Source organism: Saccopteryx bilineata, chromosome 10 (genome assembly GCF_036850765.1).
Source record: "Saccopteryx bilineata isolate mSacBil1 chromosome 10, mSacBil1_pri_phased_curated, whole genome shotgun sequence".
NCBI classification, from domain to species: domain Eukaryota; kingdom Metazoa; phylum Chordata; class Mammalia; order Chiroptera; family Emballonuridae; genus Saccopteryx; species Saccopteryx bilineata.
Genome location: NC_089499.1, coordinates 82,523,164 through 82,535,741, shown reverse-complemented (window position 1 = coordinate 82,535,741; position 12,578 = coordinate 82,523,164).

Sequence of the window (12,578 nt, the reverse complement as noted above, 5' to 3'; positions counted from 1 at the left end):
GAGTACCTATGTCTTCTTCTATGTACTTAATTGTTTCAGGTCTTATGTTTAGATCTTTGATCCATTTTGAGTTAATTTTTGTACAGGGAGAGAGACTGTAGTCCAGTTTCATTCTTTTGCATGTGGCTTTCCAGTTTTCCCAGCACCATTTATTGAAGAGGCTTTCTTTTCTCCATTGTGTGTTGTTGGCCCCTTTATCAAAAATTATTTGACTATATATATGTGGTTTTATTTCTGGACTTTCTATTCTGTTCCATTGGTCTGAGTGTCTATTTTTCTGCCAATACCATGCTGTTTTGATTGTCGTGGCCCTATAATAGAGTTTGAAGTCAGGTATTGTTATGCCCCCAGCTTCATTCTTTTTCTTTAGGATTGCTTTGGCTATTCGGGGTTTTTTATAGTTCCATATAAATCTGATGATTTTTTGCTCTATTTCTTTAAAAAACGTCATTGGAAGTTTGATGGGAATTGCATTAAATTTGTATATTGCTTTGGGTAATATAGCCATCTTGATTATATTTATTCTTCCTAGCCAAGAACAAGGTATATTCTTCCATCTCATTATATCTTTTTCAATTTCCCTTAACAATGGTTTATAGTTTTCATTATATAAGTCCTTTACATTCTTTGTTATTTTTATTCCTAAGTATTTTATTTTTTTTGTTGCAATCGTGAAGGGGATTATTCTTTTGAGTTCCTTCTCAGTTGTTTCATTGTTGGCATATAGAAAGGCTATTGACTTCTGTATGTTAATTTTGTATCCTGCGACCTTACTGTATTGGCTTATTGTTTCTAGTAGTCTTTTTGTGGATTCTTTGGGGTTTTCGATATATAGGATCATATCATCTGCAAAAAGTGATACCTTTACTTCTTCTTTTCCGATATGGATGCCTTTTATTTCTTTGTCTTGTCTGATTGCTGTGGCGAGAACCTCTAGTACCACATTAAATAAGAGTGGAGAGAGTGGACAACCCTGTCTTGTTCCTGATTTAAGGGGGAAAGCCTTCAGTTTAGTGCCATTTAATATGATGTTAGCTGATGGTTTATCATATATGGCCTTTATCATGTTGAGATATTTTCCTTCTATACCCATTTTGTTGAGAGTCTTAAACATAAAATTGTGTTGTATTTTATCGAAAGGCTTTTCTGCATCTATTGATAAGATCATGTGGTTTTTGTTCTTTGTTTTGTTGATATGGTGTATTAATTACATTAACCGTTTTACGTATGTTGAACCATCCTTGAGATTCTGGGATGAATCCCACTTGATCATGATGTATTATTTTTTTAATATGTTGTTGTATTCGATTTGCTAGTATTTTGTTTAGTATTTTAGCATCTGTATTCATTAGAGATATTGGTCTGTAGTTTTCTTTTTTTGTGCCATCCTTGCCTGGTTTTGGGATGAGGGTTATGTTGGCCTCATAAAATGTGTTTGGAAGTATTGCTTCTTCTTCAATTTTTTGGAAGACTTTGAGTAGAATAGGAACCAAGTCTTCTTTGAATGTTTGATAAAATTCGCTGGTATAGCCGTCAGGGCCTGGACTTTTATTTTTGGGGAGGTTTTTAATGGTTTTTTCTATTTCTTCTCTACTGATAGGTCTGTTTAGGCTTTCTGCTTCTTCTTGACTCAGTCTAGGAAGGTTGTATTTTTCTAGGAATTTATCCATTTCTTCTAGGTTGTTGAATTTAGTGGCATAAAGTTTTTCATAGTATTCTACAATAATTCTTTGTATATCTACAGTGTCCGTGGTGATTTCTCCTCTTTCATTTTGGATTTTGTTTATATGAGTTCTTTCTCTTTTTTCCTTGGTAAGTCTTGCCAAGGGTTTGTCAATTTTGTTGATCTTTTCAAAGAACCAGCTCCTTGTTCTATTAATTTTTTCTATAGTTTTTCTGTTCTCTAATTCATTTATTTCTGCTCTGATTTTTATTATTTCCTTTCTTCGGCTGGTTTTGGGTTGTCTTTGTTCTTCTTTTTCTAGTTCCTTAAGGTGGGAAGTTAAGTGGTTCACTTGGGCTCTCTCTTGTTTGTTCATATATGCCTGAAGCGATATGAACTTCCCTCTTATCACTGTTTTTGCTGCATCCCATAGATTCTGATATGTCGTATTGTCATTTTCATTAGTCTGTATATATCTTTTGATCTCTGCACTTATTTCTTCTTTGACCCATTCATTTTTTAAAAGTATGTTGTTTAGTTTCCACATTTTTCTGGGATATTTTCCTCTTTTTTGCAGTTGAATTCTAGTTTCAAGGCTTTATGATCAGAAAATATGCTTGGTACAACTTCAATTTTTCTGAATTTGCTGATGTTGTTTTTGTGGCCCAACATATGGTCAATTCTTGAGAATGATCCATGTACACTGGAGAAAAATGTATACTCAGTCACTTTGGGATGAAATGTCCTGTAGATGTCTATCATATCCAGGTGCTCTAGTGTTTTGTTTAAGGCCACTATATCTTTGTTGATTCTCTGTTTGGATGACCGATCTAGAGCCGTCAGCGGTGTATTGAGGTCTCCAAGTATGATTGTATTTTTGTCAGTTTTTGTTTTAAGATCAATAAGTAGCTGTCTTATATATTTTGGTGCTCCTTGGTTTGGTGCATATATATTAAGAATTGTTATGTCTTCTTGATTCAGTGTCCCCTTAGCCATTATGAAATGGCCATTTTTGTCTCTGAGAACTTTTCCTGTCTTGTAGTCAGCATTATCCGATATGAGTATTGCTACACCTGCTTTTTTTTGTATGTTATTTGCTTGGAGTATTGTTTTCCAGCCTTTCACTTTGAATTTGTTTTTATCCTTGTTACTTAGATGAGTTTCCTGTAGGCAGCATACAGTTGGATTTTCTTTTTTAATCCATTCTGCTACTCTGTGCCTTTTTATTGGTGAGTTTAATCCGTTTACATTTAGTGTAATTATTGATACTTGTGAGTTCCCTATTGCCATTTTATAGATTGCTTTCTGTTAGTTTTGTGTCTTGTTTGTTCCTTCTCTTTCGTTTTTCTATCTTTTGTTTTTATTTGGTTGTATTCCATACATCTTTCCTCTGTTGCTATTTTTTTTTATCTCATGTGCTTCTGTGGTGGTTTTTTCAATGGTGGTTACCTTTGAGTAATGAAAAGGGTCCCTACCCTGTTCATTGTGGCGAACTATTTTGTGAGTACTTTTGCACTCCATTGTCCTTTGCTACTGTTAATCTCCATCTTCTCCCCCTCTTTCTTTTTGTTGTTGTCACAGTTTAAATTTGGTTTTATTGTGTTCTTCTTGGAGCTTTTACTTGTGGCTCTGTTTTTTTTTGTTCTTTGTATCTGATTGGAGAACCCCCTTTAGTAATTCCTGGAGTGGGGGTTTTCTGATGATAAATTCCCTCATCTTTTCTGTATCTGTGAATGTTTTTATTTCTCCTTCGTATTTGAAGGATAGCTTTGATGGGTGTAGTATTCTCGGCTGAAAGTTCCTCTCTTTCAGGACTTTAAATATTGGGGTCCACTCTCTTCTAGCTTGTAGAGTTTCTGCTGGGAAATCTGATGATAATCTAATGGGCCTTCCTTTATATGTTGTATTCTTCTTTTCCCTGGCTGCCTTGAGAATTTTTTCTTTGCTGTTGGTTTGTGTCAATTTCATTATGATATGCCTTGGAGTAGGTTTGTTGGGGTTAAGAAAACTTGGAGTTCTGTTTGCTTCTTGAACTTGAGGCTTTAGTTCTTTCCACAGGCTTGGGAAGTTCTCATCTATTATTTGTTTGAGTATGTTCTCCATTCCATTTTCTCTCTCTTCTCCCTCTGATATACCTATTATTCTTATGTTATTCTTTTTGATGGAGTCAGATAATTCTTGTAGGGCTATCTCATTTTTTTTAATTTTTGAGTCTCTTTCTTCTTCTCTCTGTTGTGCCTCAAGTTGCTTGTCTTCTATTTCACTAATCCTCTCTTCTATCTGACCTGTTCTATTAGCTAAGCTTGTTACTTCGTTTTTCAGCTCGTGAATTGAGTTTTTCATCTCTGTTTGATTTGTTTTTATAGTTTCAATTTCCTTGGACATATATTCTTTGTGTTCATTGAGTTGTTTTCTGAGCTCCCTATATTGCCTTTCTGTGTTTTCTTGTATATCTCGGAGGATTTTTAGGATTTCTATCTTTAATGCTCTGTCATTTAGCTCCAAGGTTTCCAATATATTAAATTTTTTCTCCATAGATTTTTCCTCATCTAGCTGTGTTACCTCTCTTTCTTTTGTATCCATGATATTCGATTTTCTCTTCCTTAATGGCATCTGAGGGTGGTTTTGTTGATAGTATTAATGAGATTTTATAAAGAATAAAAAGTTAAAAAAATAAAAGAAAATAAAAAATCGAAAAGGGTTGTTTTTTTAAAAAAAAATTAATAATGAAATAAAGAAAAATAAAATAAAATAAAAATTTTTAAAAAAAGGAAATTATTCCCCCCCCTCCTTTTTTCCTCTCCTCTCCTCTCCCCTCTTTCTTGAGAAAATCTTGTGGTGGAATGTGTGTTATAACAAACAATGCCTGTGATGGAGGTCCTGAATTGGGGAAAAGTAATAAAGGGGCAAAAAAGAAAAAAAGAAAAAAAAAAAAAAAGAAAAAAAAAAGAGCGTATGGACCCACAAAAAGCAAATAAGGAAAAAATTTGGGTCAAGAATAAAATGATTTGCTTTTAGGTGTTGGTTGTCTAAGAGTTATGATGAGAGGAATAAGAGGAAAATGGAAAAATGGGGGGACAAATTAAAAACTTACTATTGTATTTAGTGGAACAAGAACTAGATAATATGGAGAGCCAGGGATGAGAGCACTGCTAGTGAGTTAAAAAGGTGAAGTAAAAACCCCCCAAAATGCCACAAACATAGGTTTGAGTCCCAGATAAGATAATTTGTTTGTTATTGAGGTTTGAATGAGAGGAGATGTAAAGGAGAAAGGAAGAAACTAATATAGAGGGAGAAAAGAAAGAGAGAGAGAGAAAAAAAAGAGGGAACCACTAAAAGAAGAAAAAAGAAAGGAGAGAGAGAGAGAGTTAAGGGTTTTGGAGTACAACCCTCATAGAGAGAAAGGAAGAGAAGAGAAAAGATAATGGGAGATGTAACACTTATGGGTAGTGTAGTCCAAGGAGAGGAGAGAGTAAGACCAGTAGAGAGTTAATCGGCCAAATTGGAGGAAGAAAAAAAAGTATCAAGAATGAAGATAAGAGAAACAAACGAACAAATATAATAAAATGTGATAGGTTATAAAGTCTGCAGATTATTCTTGATTTTGAGAGGTTATCTTCTTGCTTTTTCTTTTCTCTCCCTCTTCCTGGTCGGTGACTCTGTACCCCGGGTTCTGCCCCTTTGGCACGCTCAGGTAGAGGCTTGCAGTTGATAAGTCTCTATGGCAATGTCATGTATTGTGCTTTAGTCTCGTGGGAGTCGAGGCTCATTAGCATTTATAGGCTCCGACAGTGAGAGAGTCCGTGTTCCTGGAGCCTTTCTCCTAGTCTTTCCTTCCTCAATTAGTAGCCTGATAATCCAGCTATGGGGTTGCTGCTGCCTCTGCCTGGATAGTAAGAGGCTCAAAGAGCTGGCAACTCCCCACTCTATTTCCACTCAGCACAGGGCTCTGGGTAAGGCTCAGTCAGTCAGAGCTGCTAGCATAATCAGGCGGGCTTTCCACCCACTCAAAGACCACTGGCTCTGCCACTCTGTCCGGTAATACAAGCGGGCGCCCACTTCTGGGGGGCGCTTGGAGGAAACTCTCACTCACTGTCTGCAACCAGGATATCCAGCCAGCAGTCTCACGCTCTGAGTGAAACCCCCAACCGCAGGGAAAAGTTGCAGCGTTGGAATTGAGTCTCGCTCCGTCCCCGTGCGTGGCTTTTGCAAGGCGCTGGGGCGGCTCGAGATTCCGCTTTGGCCCACACAAAGGCCCCTGACTCTGCCCATAGTAGGGGATTTTAATACACCACTAACACCACTACAGAGATCCTCAAGAAAGAAAATTAACAAAGAAACAGCAGACTTAAAGGACATATTAGATCAACTCAATTTAATAGATATCTACAGAACCTTTCACCCTAAAGCAGCAGAATATACATTCTTTTCAAGTGCTCATGGTACATTCTCTAGGATAGACCACATGTTAGGGCACAAAAGTGGTCTCAACAAATTGAAGAAGATTGAAATCATATCAAACACTTTCTCTGATCACAACAGAAAAGCTCAAAAATTCTCAAACACATGGAAACTAAATAGCAGGTTGTTAAATAACAAATGGATTAAGAATGAGATCAAAGAAGAAATAAAAAAATTCCTAGAAATGAATGATAATGAGCATACAACAACTCAAAATTTATGGGACACAGCAAAAGCAGTACTAAGAGGGAAGTTCATAGCACTACAGGCACACTTTAAGAAGCTAGAAAAAGCTCAAATAAACAACTTAACCCTGCATCTAAAAGAACTAGAAAAAAAACAGCAAGTAAAGCCCAAATGTAGTAGAAGGAAGGAAATAATAAAGATCAGAGCAGAAATAAATGACATAGAGACTAAAGAAACAATACAGAGGATCAATGAAATCTTGTTTTGAAAAGATAAACAAGATTGAAGAACCTTTAACGAGACTCACCAAGAAAAAAAAAGAGGACTTAAATAAATAAAATTAGAAATGAGAGGGTAGAAGTAACAACTGACACAACAGAAATACAAAGGATTGTAAGAAAATACTATGAAGAACTGTATGCCAAAAAACTAGACAACCTAGATGAAATGGAAAAATTCCTTGAAACATACAATCTTCCAAAAATCAATCTGGAAGAATCAGAAAACGTAAACAGACTGATTACACCAAATGAGATCGAAACAATTATCAAAAAACTCCCAACAAAGAAAAGTCCTGGGCCAGATGGCTTCTCAAGTGAATTCTACCAAATATTCAAAGAAGAACTAACTCCTATCCTTCTCAAGCTATTTCAAAAAATTCAAGAGGAAGGAAGACTTCCAAACTCCTTTTATGAGGCGAGCATAATTCTGATTCCAAAACCAGGCAAAGACAACACAAAGAAAGAAAATTATAGGCCAATATCCCTGATGAATATAGATGCTAAAATCTTCAACAAAATATTAGCAAACCGGATCCAACAATATATGGAAAAAATCATACACCATGATCAAGTGGGATTTACTCTTGGGAGGCAAGGCTGGTACAATATTCGCAAATCTATCAATGTTATTCATCACATAAAAAAAAGGAAGGAGAAAAACCACATGACAATTTCAATAGATGCAGAAAAAGCATTTGGTAAAATGCAGCACCCATTCATGATCAAAACTCTCAGCAAAGTGGGAATACAGGGAACAGACCTCAACATGATAAAAGCCATCTATGAGAAACCCACAGCCAACATCATACTCAATGGGCAAAAATTAAAAGCAATCCCCTTAAGATCAGGAACAAGGCAGGGTTGCCCCCTTTCATCACTCTTATTCAACATAATCTTGGAAATTCAAGCCACAGCAATCAGACAAGAAGAAGAAATAAAAGGCATTTAAGTTGGAAAAGAAGAAGTAAAACTATCATTATTTGCAAGTGATATGATATTGTATAAGAAAACCCTAAAGTCTCAGTCAAAAAATTACTGGACCTGATAAATGAATTCAGCAAGGTGGCAGGATATAAAATCAATACTCAGAAAACAGAGGCATTTTTATACACCAACAATGAACAGTCAGAAAGAGAAATTAAGGAAACAATCCCCTTCACTATTACAACCAAAAAATAAAGTACCTAGGAGTAAATTTAACCAAGGAGACTAAAGACTTGTACTAGGAAAATTATAAAACATTGATAAAAGAAATCAAGGATGATACAAATAAGTGGAAGCATATACCATGCTCATGGTTAGGAATAATAAACATCATTAAAATGTCTATATTACCCAAAGCAATTTATAAATTCAATGCAATACCAATTAAAATACCAATGACATACTTTAAAGATATAGATCACATATTCCAAAAATTCATATGGAACCAAAAGAGAAAACGAATAGCCTCAGCAATCTTAAAAAAGAAGAATAAAGGGGGAAGTATCACACTTCCTGATATCAAGCTATACTACAAGGCCATTGTACTCAAAACAGCCTGGTACTGGCATAAGAATAGGCACATAGATCAATGGAACAGAACAGAGAACCCAGAAATAAACCCACAGCTCTATGGACAACTGATATTTAACAAAGGAGGTAAGGAAATACAATGGAGTAAAGACAGCCTCTTCAACAAATGGTGTTGAAAAAATTGGACAGCGACCTGCAAAAAAATGAAACTAGATCACCAGCTTACACCACTCACAAAAGTAAACTCAAAATGGATAAAAGACTTAAATGTAGGCCGTGAAACCATAAGCATCTTAGAAGAAAACATAGGCAGTAAGCTCTCGGACACCTCTCGGAGCAATATATTTGCTGATTTATCTCCACGGGGAAGTGAAATAAAAGACAGGATAAACAAATGGGACTATATTAAACTAAAAAGCTTTTGCACAGCCAAAGACAATAAGAACAGAATAAAAAGACAAACTATACAATGGGAGAATATATTTGACAGTACGTCTGATAAGGGGTTAATAACCAAAATTTATAAAGAACTTGTAAATTTCAACACCAGAAAGACAAACAATCCAATCAAAAATGGGCAAAAAGAATGAATAGACACTTCTCCAAAGAGGATTTTCAGATGGCGAATAGGCAGATGAAAAAATGCTCAACATCACTAATCATTAGAGAAATGCAAATTAAAACCACAATGAGATATCACCTCACACCAGTCAGAATGGTGCTCATCAACAAAACAACACAGAATAAGTGCTGGCGAGGATGTGGAGAAAAGGGAACCTTCCTACACTGCTGGTGGGAATGCAGACTGGTGCAGCCTCTGTGGAAAACAGTATGGAGATTCCTCAAAAAATTGAAAATCGAACTGCCTTTTGACCCAGCCATCCTACTTTTAGGAATATACCCCAAGGACACCATAGAACGGTTCCAGAGGGAGAAATGCACCCCCATGTTTATAGCAGCATTGTTCACAATAGTGAAGATCTGGAAACAGCCCAAGTGTCCATCAGAGGACAAATGGATTAAAAAGCTTTGGTACATATATACTAGGGAATACTACTCAGCCATAAGAAATGATAACATCAGATCATTTACAATAACATGGATGGACCTTGATAACATTATATGGAGTGAAATAAGGAAATCAGAAAAAACTAAGAACTATATGAACCCATGCATAGATGGGACATAAAAATGTGACTCAGAGACATGGATAAGAATGTGATGGTAACAAGGAGTGGGGTGAAGGGGTGAGGAGGGGTGAGGAAGGAGAGGGAGGCAGTGGGGGGAGGGGAGGGGCACAAAGAAAACCAGATAGAAGGTGATGGAGGACGATTTGACTTTGAGTAAGGAGTATGTAGCATAATCAAAGGTCAAAATAATGTGGAGATGTTTTCTCGGAACATATGTACCTTGATTTACCAATGTCACTGCATTAAAATTAATAAAAATAAGATAAAAAAAAGAATAAAGTACTCGCTTTAAAAAAAAAGCAAGAGGTCAAATTAATTAAAAGAATTTTTTTCTCTTTGCTATAGCTAAGCATTTATCTTTAATGTTGTAATCTTTCTTTCATTGAAAGGACCCTGAATCTCCCATTTCCTGACAGGAGAAAAAAAAAGGTTTTCAAACTACAAGATGAAACTATCAAGAAAATATGCTTTTCCAGGGTGAGTTAACCTTTATATACCTACCGCCCACTTTTGTATCTTTGTTAGTAGTAAAATTTTCTAACCGCCCACTGGTTCCACAGTAATAGTGATTTATAAAGTAGGGAAGTAACTTTACTTTATTAAATTTATTAAACAGAGTTACAGCAAGTTAAAGCATATAATAATAATTACTTACCAAGTACTTTATGTTGGATTTTTGCTAAGTTTGGCAGAATAAATCTTTATAAAACAACTTCCTATAGTTAAATCTATCTTTTTATTTATACGTTGGTTGCTCTGTTACCACCCACCATGAAAGCTGGAACGCCCACTAGTGGGCAGTAGGGACCAGGTTGACTATAGCTGCTTTATACTTTGGGGTTTAAATAAACATTTAAAACAAAATGGTCAAACACGGAGATTTTAGCTATCAAGATGGTAAATGAAATTATATGAGTTCATTTTATTTCATTAGTTTTTAGTATACAGAGTTAATATTCCAAATAATTCCATTAAAATGTTTACTTTTATTTTGATAAAAGTTAATAGTTCTTATGTTCATGAGACTTTTAATAATAAACTTGAAAAAATATTTTTTATTATAGACTAAGTCATTCTAAGAAAGATATTTCTAAGCTACAAGACAGCAGAAGGACACCTTCTTCTTACCCATCAAGTAAAATAAATTTGAGGGGGTTTGAAGAAGTTAATGCATATTCTAAATTGTCTTTCCCGTTCCAAAATAATTATTTGCTTTTTAACAAGATTTGCCCATATTTTTCAATTTCATAATTTTAAAAAATATTTATACTTTAAGAATGATCCTAAGAAGGAAATCCTTAAGAGAATGAGAAAAGGAAAAAGGGAAACTTCATAAACATAAACAAATACTTCCTTTATTCCATAGCATTATCTAATTTTGGAGGATATGTATCTTTTTTAATGAGTATATGTATTCTCACACACTCTTTAAGCAATCTTCTATTCTTCATTCATTTCTAATTGGATATCCAAATCTTCATAAGTATCTGTAAATATTGCTCTGAGGTAATTTTCACAACTGCTTACCAATATTAAGAATGCATATTTAATCTTGCAAGTGCATTTTTATGAAGAGTTTGTTTTAGGTGGGGAGAAAATAGCATTGTGGTTTGCTATCAGTATTACTAGAGAACACACAAATGTTGGTGTTGATTTGTTTCCACTGCAACTTGTCTTTGTTTATTAAAGACATCACACTTAACTTTAGAGTATAAAAACACCATATATATTTTTTAAATAAAGAAAAAAGTAATATTCCTACAGTGGCCAAGGATTACCTCAAGTCTTACAAATCAATCATTAATAAGCTACTGGTAACATATACCATCTAAATCTCCTGAAGAGATATAGACAGATCTTTATCAAACTATGTGGTGATCCTGATGCTAAATATAAGTGTAAACATGCCTTCCCATGCCTGCAATTTTCTGAAGTTCGAAAGTTCTTTGGATGGAAGGTTGAAAGATAATAATGTTTCTACATAATTTAAATGCAATCCTCGTCTGATTTAAAATGTAGGGCTACATATTTTCTACTTCCAGATTACATTCCCTTCCAAAACCTTATTTTATGAATTAATTGAATTTAAGGATGGCTCTTACTATGCAAAAATGGAACATAGTGCTTCCAGTTCAGTGCTGCCCAGTCCTGTTTCCCAAAATATACATTCCTTGAAAGAGATTAAGGCACATTTTAAAGAGGCCAACAATCAGGAAAAATTCATTTCAACCCCACTGAAAATATAAAGGGAATGTTTTCTTTAAAATAGTATCACAGTGAAAGACCATGCCCCACAATTTCTCTTAAAAAAAAAAACTTTCTGGTATAACCATTTTGTGATTACTTCTCTTTTTCAAATCCTTTGGGTCCTTCATAGACCAGGAATATTCTTAGTTAATTGGTTAGAACTTTGATCTAGTTACCAGAGAAGAGTACATACTACCAAACTCTAAGATGAGAGCTGATCTTGTACTTATATATACTAAGTCCTCAATACTCTTTGTTTGGGTGTTTTGCCTCTTTTCTGTATTCCCTGTGAAATTTCTCCTGAGAGCTGAAGGATAACTGGATGGAAGTTAACTACTTATAAAGAGTCCCCAGGGGTGTGGCTAGGAGGTGGCTATGATGTACTCTGAAACACGGGTCAGTCTCAGGGTGTTTAGGGACATTATTCTCCAGTCATTCAACCACTTGATTTGGGGGGAGTCCTCTGTGCTTGGTGTGGACTATCTAGAACAGGGGTCTCAAACTCATGGCCCACGCCGGCCAAACAATTTTGTGTGGCCCACAGACTAATCCACGAAGTTCAAAATATTTTGGATAAAATTAAGTAAGCCTAGGGGCCTACTTGTATTTTTCATTTCTCTAGCATCCTAGCTAGATATTAGCTTAGTTAACAGCAGTTGTGATGCAAACTACAGTTTCTGGTCATTTTATGACACTGAGTAAACTGCATGTACGATTGTGCTTGTACTGATTTTTTTTTGTTTTCAACCGCAGTGAGAAAAGTGTTGCGTAACAGTTGCCTTTTGTAGACCTAGTGCGGCCCGCCGAATGGCTGTGATCTTGCTCTGCTGCCCACATGCTGAGTTGAGTTTGAGACCCCTGATCTAGAAGAAGATGTAGTCATATTGGGGGACTCAACCCAGAGGAACAAGGGTCTCACAGTAGCTAATGATGCTCGGGTGACGCTTCAGTCAGTTAAGAGGAGGAGGAGAAAAAGGAAGAGAAGGAAGAAGAGGAAGAAGAGGAAGAGAAGAAAGAGGAGGAAGAAGAAGAAGA